This window comes from Sturnira hondurensis, unplaced genomic scaffold, assembly GCF_014824575.4.
Source record: "Sturnira hondurensis isolate 20B ecotype Veracruz unplaced genomic scaffold, ASM1482457v3 Scaffold0020288, whole genome shotgun sequence".
Taxonomy (NCBI): Eukaryota; Metazoa; Chordata; class Mammalia; order Chiroptera; family Phyllostomidae; genus Sturnira; species Sturnira hondurensis.
The window spans coordinates 219,203-228,198 of record NW_028092919.1 but is presented as its reverse complement, the minus strand read 5'-3'; the positions used below and the strand labels follow the sequence as shown (position 1 = coordinate 228,198).

The 8,996-nt window shown below is 45.0% G+C and overlaps 2 pseudogenes; both read left to right on the top strand.

Annotated features, from left to right (window-relative positions):
• Window positions 1–1,108: 1,108 nt before the first annotated feature.
• Window positions 1,109–1,597, top strand: LOC118975487 (60S ribosomal protein L29-like; annotated as a pseudogene).
• Window positions 1,598–3,336: 1,739 nt separating this feature from the next.
• On the top strand, window positions 3,337–4,884 carry LOC118975491 (60S ribosomal protein L31-like; annotated as a pseudogene).
• The last annotated feature ends 4,112 nt before the right edge of the window (window positions 4,885–8,996 follow it).

The following is an 8,996-nucleotide window of genomic DNA, read 5'->3' as shown; positions in this document are numbered from 1 at the left end:
AAATTGCAGGGAAGGATTCTGATTGGTCCGGCCCGGGTCAAGTATCTTTCTGTGGATCAATCAGCCATGGCGCAGGAGGCAAAGTCGGAGGCACAGACAAAGCCTCAAGGAGGGAAGCCTCAAGGAGGGGAGTCATGAGCCAGTTTCTCAGCTGGCTTCTTCCTCACCAACAGCACTTGCTTGAACTTCCTCTCATTCCCCTGTTGGTGCCCCACCTCCACATGGCTCAGGCTTGACCTCTTCCTGTATGTTGGTTTCTTTCTGCCTGAAGCCATGGAGCTCTGCTCTGCCCATGTATACAACAGGTCAGCAAAATGAAGAGATTGCCATACCTCCAGTTGATTTTCAACCATGACTCTTGGGTGCAAAAATAGATAGGCTTCCTCAGCCCTCAAGAGGGCAAGTGTAGGGGCCACAGAGATGTGCCCCTAAGTCACCTTCAAGGAGGGACTTGTTGCCTCAGGGTGAGCAGACATCCTCCAACTGGTAAGAACCCCCTTGACCTGAGGCACTTTCTTTCCAGAGTAGCCCACATCCAATGACTGGTCATTTCACTCACTGTGGGACAACTCTGACTGGCCACATAGGCTTCAATGTTCTCCAGGGGCTTGGTCCAGGCTTTGCCAGGTCAGCTTTGCAGTTCAAAATCTCTTTGGTCCCAATCTCACTCCCCACCCCTCCTTCCACAAGTGTTGTTCCTAATAACTATCTCGCATGCCAAATGCCATTTTGGTTTCTGCCTCCAGACAACCTAACCTGTGATAGATACCCCTGAGTTCTGTGTTCTACACCATCTCCTGAGTCCCCTGTAGAACTGAGCAGGAGTTGCCCACAGTGGAAATCAGCTTGGTAATGTTCTCTTTATTGGCTGCCTTCCCTCCCCATCTCACTTCCCCACTCACCTTATTCTCTGAATCTCCTAAAATCTGCTTGCTCTAAAGTACTTCTCTTGGGGACAGCCCAAACTCAGACACCAGGATTATTATGTGGGGGAAGAAGAAACTTTCCTCTACCCTCCTAGGCTCTTTTTGCTGATCTAACAATTAAGTCTACAGGAGACAGATTAACAAGAGAAAAATGGCCAAAGTTTCTTCCCATCCCACGCACTTCAAGAGCCACGGGCTTGGGTGCAGAGATGACCAAGTCCAAGAACCACACCATCCACCACCAGCCCCCAAAATGGCACAGAAACAGCACCAAGAAACCCTGATCACAAAGATACAAATCTCTTAAGGGAGTAGACCCCAAATTCCTGAGGAACATGCACTTTGCCAAGAAGCACAAGAAGGGCCTGAAGAAGATTCAAGCCAACAACACAAAGCCATGAACACACATGCTGAGGCTATCAAGGCCCTGGTCAAGCCCAAGGAGGTCAAACCCAAAATCCCAAAGGGTGGCAGCCACAAGCTCAGTCAAGTTGCTTACACTGCTCACCCCAAGTTTGGGGAACATGCGCATGCCTGCATCACCAAGGGTCTCTGGCTCTGCCAGCCAAAGGCCACGGCCAAGGTTCAAACCAAGCCACAGGCTGCAGATGTGGCTCAGGCTCCAGCTCAGGCTCAGGCTCCCAAAGGTGCCTAGGCCATTGCAAAGGCTCCACAGTAGAGGCCTCTGTCTACCGACATGCAGACGTAGGACTGGTGTGCCCCCCGGGCTGCTGTCTCCATGGGGCTGGGGTCCTCCTTGTCATCTTTGTGCAAATAAATCTGAAGCAGGGTCTGTCCATCTAACAAAGGAAAGAAAGGAAAAATGACCTAATTCAATTACATAAGTACACATGGAAACACCACATACATGGGAGATTCAGAGACAGAAGGGAAAATGGGGTATACATGATGTATCTAAGATTGGGATAAAGCACCTTGAGGCATCAGAGGGGAGGTAGGTCATTCACAGGACAATAGAAGAGCAGATGTCCAGTCATTCAATGTTTGCCCTGCCCTATAGATAGGTCATAAAAACTTATTTCTAGTAATAACTCTTATGGCAGGCAAGGCCCTCAATTTGGATTCTTTGAGAGGCAAAACTTTCTCTTAAGCCCACACAGTCTCAGTTGCCTTCAGCTCAAAATAATCCACATGCCAGAGTGGCGCATCTTAGGGAGGTCTGTTCTAAACCCTTTCAATTGTGCCTTGTGTTTTGTTATTGTTGTTGTTGTTGTTTTTTGTAAATCCAGAGCACCACTGTTTATCTGCCACATGTACCACTGTGACCACGAGCTCTTCCTGAAATGCTTTCCTCCCTCAACTAGCTGTGTTTCCTGCTTTCTCACTGCCCACTGCTTTACCAGCCCCTTTTCCTCTGCCCACTCCCAGGATTATGGCTCAGCTCCCTCCTACACTCAACACATTCCAGGGGATCTCAGTCACACCCTTGGAGTCCACCACCACTACACGGGGATGACCCACACTATCTCCTGCCCAGCTCACTCTCTTGAGCTCTGGACTCAGACATCCAACTGCTCCCTGGTCATTTCTATGTGGATGTCCCACAGATGTTTCAAATCAACATGGCAGGACTGAACTAACTCATCACCTTTTTCTAAGCCAGCTTCTCCTCCTACATTCACCTTCTCAGCAACTAGTATTACTGTTTTTGTCCCCAAAGTCAGCTCTTTAGGAGTTACCCACCCTCCTACCCATCTCCCCACTGCCCCATTAGCACTTTCTTGTCCTGAAGCAGTCTCCCCACTCCCAGGCTCTGGGCTTCACTAACCATGTGACCTTGAATAACTCATCAAACCTCTCTTGGCCTCAGTTTCCACATCTAAAAATGGGCTGTTAATAAAATTGCCTGCTCTATAGACTTGCTGTGAGTTTCAAAAAATTTTGCACGTGTAAAATGCTTAGAAAAGTATATGGCACACAGACAGTACTCAATGATTGCCAGCTTTTTATCATTGTTTTTGTTGTTGTTTATCTTTACCCTTCTAAGGCCTTCATCAATTTCCATCTCATACTATAGCTGCTGAGATGCCATCTTTAAATGCCCTACTGGTCTGCAGGGTTCTTGAGGGCAGTGCTTATCGTACTCATCTATCTGTCTGACTATGACCCATGTCCTCCCATACCTACTTCCTGTCAGCCATACTTCCACTCAGAAATGGTAGCATTAGAGTAGCTAGGGGAACTTTTTATAGCCAGCTATGGGGAAGTTGAGTTCGGAACATATTTAATTTGGGTTTGGTGGGATATTTTGTGTGTGTTTGTAAGATGTCACTAGCCACTATCCTAGTGTAAGAACAGCTTCCAGGAACACTCTCATGCCCCACTGGGCTGACTCCCCAGGGGATGTAACATCAGGTTTCAGGCTCAGAGGTTGTATCTCAATGTAAACATGTCCTATGGTGCCCAGAACCAGAAAAATATGGGTAGTGGAAGAGAAAACAAGGTTTGAAAGGTATGAAATCAGAAGCGACTCTGTGGAAAATTCTTCCAATCATCAGACATGAAAAATTGTAAGGGGATTTAGTTCTTATTCATCCCCAGACAAAGGAATTCTCTGCTGTCAGGAATATATTCAGCAATACAATGTATACAATTCTGAATGCACTATATATTTCTTTTTCCTTTTTCATGGAATGTATGTAGAGTAGAATTTATCAGAATTCCTGGTTTGTAGGGCACAAACCTATAGCAGAGCAACAACCAACAGTGAGTAGGTCTGTCTGTGAAGTCACATATTTTATCCACCTCTGTGAATTGGACCATATCTTAGAGTATCTGATGCCTCTAGTTCTGATGAAGTCTGGCAGTTCCAGATGCAACAGCAGGCAAAATTGCCACCGACAGCAAAATACCCTAAAGAAACATATTTATCAATGAGTCAATTTCTATCCCATAAGAGTAATTCGATTACATAATTATGTAGCCCAATACCATGTAGTGGCAATTTCAGAAGGCATTTGAATTGCTCTTGTATGTCCTAATTTCAGAGTAATTTTATGTATTTTTTGGAATTATTGATCAAACCAAAAATCAATCACTAAGTATGCAGCCAAAAGGTATAAGGCAAAAAGTATTGCAGAGGTGTGTTAGGCAAGTAAAAAAATATATGTTACCTTGTGTGGATTTTATGAGGTTTAGGTATCTATCAACTCTTAAAATTCAGAATTTCCTGTAATTTCTCAAGTCACCAAACTTTGTACCTTTTACTTAGAGGGACCTCAAAATTGTGTAACTTTCAGGCCCCACATGCCTGAAGCCTTCTGTGTTTTCACCCCATGACCCCACACATGTGTATGCTACCATCAGCACTTCTGGTACCTACCACACTTCACAGACACTTCCTCAGCTGGGCATGCTTGGGGGTGTCTCTTGACAAAGGGGAGAAAGGGCCAAGTAAAAAATGGCTGTGGTTCTACCATGGAATAGTGCCAGCACTTGGAAACCACAGAGGTGAAACAGTGGGGCAAATTTGGTGAGCTGACTCCCACTTTGGGGACTGAAACACGGGGATGCTTGGCAAATAGAAAAAGCCGGGGAGCTTCCTTTCCCACTTGAGCCAGGCAGAATTGCTCCCAAAAAGAAGAGTGATGAGAAGAAGAAGGGCTATTCTGCCATCGGTGAGGTAGTGACCAGACAATACATCATCAATATTCACAAACACATCCATGGAGTGGGTTTCAAGAAGCATGTCCCTTGAGCACTCACAGAGATCTGGAGATTTGCCATGAAAGAGGTGGGAACTATAGAGTACGCATGGACACCAGGCTCAACAAAGCTGTCTGGGCCAAAGGATTAAGGAATGTCCTGTAGCATATCCAGATGCAGTTGTCTAGAACACATAATGAGGATGAAGATTCACCAAACATGCTTTATACTATTGGTTACCGACGTACCTGTCACCACTTCCAAAAATCTAGTTAATGTGGATGACAACTAACTGCTGATTATCAAATAAAGTTATTGGAAAGAAAAGAGGGGGGTAAGAAAAGACCCAGAGTGGGCTACAGTTCTGTGTTTGACCACAAGATGGAGGTAAAAGAGTGGTCCCTCCAATTCAGTCAAAAACTCATTAAGAGCTAATCAAGGTAAAGAGGGTTTTTCCATGTTTCCTGCAGGTGCCTTCTCCTCTTTGCCAAGCCGCACCGCACTTACTATTGTTCCATTCTTTTCGGTTAAAGTCATCAGAAATCTGCACTTTTGTTTGTTTAACCCAGCTGTAGCCCGCAGTTTGTCTTCTAGACAACTTTCTCTGCTTCTTATGGTTATGGATTATGTTCTTATTAACTATTATTAGAAGAATTTTCTGACTTGAAAGTTTGGGGACTTAAAGCTAAAGTCTTAGCTCAATAATTGCCTGATTATGTGCTTCTGTGCTTGGAACTTTCATTACCTGGCTTCTATTCTGAGTGCAATTCTCCATACCCCCAGTCGGGTTCTGTAAAGAGCACTATCTGAGACACCAGCCCCCATTCCCATCTGTCTGAGAGAGATATGGGTTCCTCTAGTTTTACTGGGGCCCCTGAAGGCTGAATTCCTCCTATATTAACCACAAGAAACTGTAGCAACTTGCCTAAGACAATAATCAAAATAGACAGTCAAGCTTCCTGGATCCAACCCTCCTTTTTCCAAGCTGCTATTGGACACTATCACCTTCCTTCCCCTGAAAGATTTTGGCAGGTCTTAAGCCCTTTGGGCCAACACTATTAGCTCAGAACACTTCACACATAAAGCACAGGGCAGTGACCATAGAATAGAGTTGGGACCTCTTCTGAGAGCTTTGCCATCACTGAGGGCCCTTAACCTGGACAGGTACTTGGTATATTCGTGGGGGCTATGGCAGGAAAGTCATACTAACAATGAACGGCAAAGGGCATGGCCCAAGAGACGCCTTGCTACTATCCTGAGTGCTCAGATGCATGAGTTCCTGCCTTTCTAGCAGTGGAGACTAGTGTTTGTCTTATGGTGATGACGCTGCTGCCCGCCACTGGAGATTGTGGCTGTGTGAGAGAGGACATGACAAAGCTGACTGGGCCATAGTCACAGTAGCTCTTGGCTGCATCCATAGTCAATTTCCCTTGTTTCTTGACTGCTCTCAGATTGACAATGGGCATTTTTTCAAAGTGGGCAAAGGGACAGAATCAGAAATATCATGGCCTGTTTTCCTTGCAAAGTGCCTCACTGGCTCCAGATCCTGGTTATTCTGTTTTGCTTTGTAGAATTGTCCCACTCCAGACAGCAGCTCGGGTGCTCTGGTTGGGCAGAAAGGAGAGAAACACCTATATGACAGAGAAATGTCAATTGTTTGCTTCCCGTACATGCCCCAACTTGGGATGAAATCCACAACCTAGGTATGTGCCCTGACTTGGAATTGAATCCACGATGCTCTGGCGTAAGGGACAACACTCCAGCCAACTGAGCCAGTGGGCCAGGGCACATGGTTGATGAGGTTTAAGCCTGAACTCACAGGTTCTTGCTGGCCCTCACCTCTCATTTCTCCATAATTTAGGGGTAATGCTGTACCTGCCACATAAAGCAGGTGTAAGACTATAACAAGATAACATCCCCCAAACATCAGAGATGCCTATAGGTTTTCCAAAAACAATGGCTTTCTTACCATCTCCCAACCCTACCAGCAGTTCGCAACAGCAGTCAGATTCAAGGCTCATAATGTTCGAAAGCATTACCAAAGTCATCTTTATTTTGAGTTGCATGTGTGCACCTCATACAAAGTCCTGACCAATTTTCTAAGCCCAGTCAGGAAAGGAAGCATTTGGAGAAAGGTATAATGCTACGTGTTCCTGTAGAATGTAAAACATTTAATTAGATGCCAAGGGTTGAAAATCTTGATTCAGAGCCCGAAATGGCTAATAAGGTTTTATTGTTGCTATTACTTAGAGTTTTTATAGAACTTTAGGCTGGCAGAGTGCTTTTCAATCACTTGAGAGAATCTAACTTTGTTAACAGTGAGATGAAAAAAATGTTCTATTCATCAGGAGAGACAACATACATAATATTTTAAGTATTTAAGAATTACGACCCTGCTGTGAGAAGTACTGAAATTACCTTCTACGTGGATGTAAGAGTCTCGTTACAGGCACAGGACATTAATGCAGACACCAACATTATTACCCTGCCGAATGTGCAGGGTGAACTCCTACAAGTCAGGAAGTAGGGAAGTTTCTAAAACAAACACTAGCTGGCTCCAGCTACACAGATGGAGCTTTTTGTCCACACATGATTTTTGAACATTTTTCTAAAGGAACTCTTAAGGTTTTATGGGTGATCGTATTATAAAACCATATGTAGTTCCAACACGGCTTAATTTATGACTGCTCTGGGTCACTGAAATCTCCCAGGATTCTGCTGTTGGGGCTGCTGCAATTGAAGACAAATTCGCACCAATTCTTCTATAAATATTATCAGTGGGCAGCATCAGCTAGAAAGCATGTGAAAAATGGATTTCTCTTCCCATATCCACCGAAGGCAAATTCAAGCCCTCTAGCTTTTGGGATGTACCAGTTAGCTTCTGCTGCAATGATGCCGCCTAACAACCAAGTTAAAGCTCAGTGGCATACAGCAATAGGTACTTGTACATCTGGAAGTTGGCTGAGTGGCTCTGCTGATGTCAGCTGAACTCACTCATGGCGGGTAGGTGGCTGGCCTCGGCTCTGCTCTGCTCTACATGTTTCTCATGGTCCAGTAGGCTAGCCCTGGCATACTATCATGGAGATGGCAGATGCCCAAGAGAGAGCAAGCTCCAATGCACAAACCATTTCCAGCTTCTGTGTCATGCCTACTAGTGGCCCATTGGCCAAAGCAAGCCACCTGGCTGAGCCAGCATCCACAGGTGGGGTAGATCAACCCACCCATTATGAGAAGGCACTGCAAAGTCACATGGCCAAGGGATTAAAGGAGGGGGTGAGAATTGTGGCCATCTGTGTGAGCTACCACAGGTGAGACTGCATAGAATACTTTTCTTGAAATGGAAAAGGAAGGCAAAAACAATAAATGTCATCCATGTATGCATCCATTTTCACAGAGAGAAAAGGTTTTCCACTGTTAACACCAAGCTAATGTCAACCCACTTTCTAGCCTTACCTCTTGGAATAGTTCCTAGGCCAAAGGTCATGGGAAATTTTTGACTAAGCACTAATGGGCACATTTTGACAGAGTGTGAAGCAAGAATGCTTTTCAAATGGACCACTTTATAAACAACCCATAGGTGAGTAGTCCACGGCACCCTCCTGCCTGTTTCCTTATGGTAACCTCCATTTACAGCCAGAAGCAGTGTGTAGAATTCCACCTCAGAAAACAGAAAGACAGGAGTTACAGGGCCCTGTCATTCCACCTTGACCAGGTTTGGGTGGTGGCCACACACGCTGTGCTCTCTGCCATTAGGCCGAGCATCAGCTGGCTCCATGCCAGGCTCGCATTCGTGCCCATCTGTCAGGGTGGCACCTGGCCCTCTTCTAGAAGCAGATGGTTTCAATTGATCTTTCCTTGCCAGTCTTTCCTGCATTAACACTCCAAACCTGCCCTGCCTCATCCTGAAACTTAATGTAATCCTCACACGCTGTAGTTTCCTGTATCTTTTCCCTGGTAGCCAAATTCTTTTTCTTTTTTTAAAGTTTTTAGTTTTCTGCAATAGTAAGGTTATAAGTGGATTTGTATATACAGAGGGAAAAACCAATTAGCCTGTACTTTCTAGGACCAAATATAACCTACAAAGCGCTGACAATTACAAAAAAAATCTTTTTTTCCATTTCACTGACCTTGACATACAGCTCACCTCATACTCCTAGACCAAACTGATTTTGGCCTTCCTAGATTTGGCCTAACAAAAACCTGTCAGTGTGAGACAGAAAATATGAAGCCCTGTACCCACCACACGTTGAGCCTCATGCTGACAATTTAGTGGCCCAGAGGACAATATGAATTTAAACATTAATTTGTTTTTAAAGGACAGTCATGAGTTAGGGCAGCTAAATGTTACAGATATTCCAAAGGCAAGACTGCACCTCAGCCCTGAGGATCCAGCCAGGAAGGGGA